Genomic DNA, 1,823 nt, shown 5'->3' on the forward strand with positions numbered 1-1,823 from the left:
CCGGGTTTATACAACAGCGGCTGGCATTTATTAATACCACTCGTGTTGTGCTTTATTTTCTTAGTTAGCACTTTTCAGGTTCAGAGCGCTTTACAGCCCCTGGCTATTCCGTATTTGATGCTCGGCACGAGGTGCGTAAGGAGGAACCGTTGGCCTGGAGCGGTCGGAGCACGCTTCACGCCGGCTTCTGCTGCAGGCCTTAAAGGGGAGAAGGGGAAACGCTACGTGAAGGCTTGTGCTGACTATTTGGGACCTCTCCTGTTCCCCACAGTCTTACGGGTGGCGTAAGAGCACAAAGAAACATCATCTGGGAGCGCAGGGTTTTCCTGGGACGAGTTGCAGAACCTCAGCGTTTTCAAAGTGCTCCTTTTCCTGGAGAATGAGCAACGCTGGGCCTTCTGCTGGGATGGAGGCGTAGGGTTGGGTGTGATCCCCAATGGGAACCAGCCCTGCGGGAGCAGTCCACGGCCAGCCTGCAGCGATGGCATCCGCGTCCTGGCGCAGCTTCGGGAGCAGGAGTGGAACTTGGTCTTGCTGGAGCGAAACTTCGTCACGCTGGAGCGAAGACAACCCCGATGGCTGCCTACCGCGTCCTTGGGACGTGCCGACCGGAGCAGTAACCATGGCTCCTCTCGGAGGAGCCGCTCGGTGCGGTCTGGGCCAGGCTGGAGCCTTGCTTTCCCCAGCGCTCACGAGACCTTGACGCAGAGCAGCAGGCGTTCTCCCGGCACAGGGGATGAGCGGTCCCGTCTGAACAGGTTGTCTCCTTCTGGTCTGGGTAGGCTATTTATTGCTCCTCTGACTGTTGCTCATGGTATGTGCTGACCGCTCAGCCTGCTCATGAAAAACAAGAGAATTCCCGTCCAAGCTCTGGTGCCAAGCAGGCAGCGACGGTTTTCTTCTGAGCAGGCCTGGGAACCTCTTCTCAGCCCTGGGCGGCAGATGTCTCAAAAGCAGCTCAGACCTGGGAGAGTTGTGGCCCGGCACCAGGCTTTGGACTCAAACGCCCAAATGGCTCATCAGACGGTCCCCCGCCTGGTCCGAAAGCAGAACTAGCGCAGACAGGAGCGAAACCTGCCCGTGGGCGTGGGGGTGAAAGCGAAGGGGTCCTCACGGCCCCACTCCTACCCAGGCAGCGTGGGAGAGCTGCAGGTTCCCAGGGTAGGACACTCTGCCATGAGGTTTTGCAGCTACCGCAAGGGACGGGACCTTGTGCTTCTCTCCGCTGGTGCTTGGAGCGCACGTGCTCCAGCGAGCAGTCTGGAGGCAGGGGAATTCACGCTTCCAGCAGTTCCTCTTGTAGGAAAGGCCTGGGGATGCTAAGCAAAGCCAAGGACAAAGAGCCCCCCCCCGGAGAACCCTAGGACAAGCCCAGGGAGCTCTGGGGCTGCAGTTCTTAGATCGCTGGCTGAAGACACAGGACTATGATGATGCTGAAGCGAGATTCCCGGAGCACGTTGAGCAGTAGCCAGGCTGATGCATCCTGTCAGGAGGAAATCTCGTTTGTCGGAGTCATTTGAATCAGTTGCATCTGCCCAGATGTGCCCGCCTGCACAGGAGAGATCTGGAGCTCCCCTGCTTTTATGTCACTGCTGCCGCAGAGGCGCTGGCAGCATCAGGAGCATTTTCTGCGCTTGTGGTCCATCCTCCCCCCTGCCCCCTCTGGGGAAAAACCACTTGCGCCCCCAGCCAATGCTCCTTGGTGGAGAGCACACTGCCCGCTGCACTCCCAGCGCCAGAAGCACCGCGCAGGGACCCTGCTCGCTGGCAAGTCACCTGCCCATCGGTGGCTTATGGCCTCCTCTTAGTTAAAAGTGTTTGGG

This window comes from Egretta garzetta, unplaced genomic scaffold, assembly GCF_000687185.1.
Source record: "Egretta garzetta isolate BGI_Z169 unplaced genomic scaffold, ASM68718v1 scaffold452, whole genome shotgun sequence".
In the NCBI taxonomy this organism is placed as follows: Eukaryota; Metazoa; Chordata; class Aves; order Pelecaniformes; family Ardeidae; genus Egretta; species Egretta garzetta.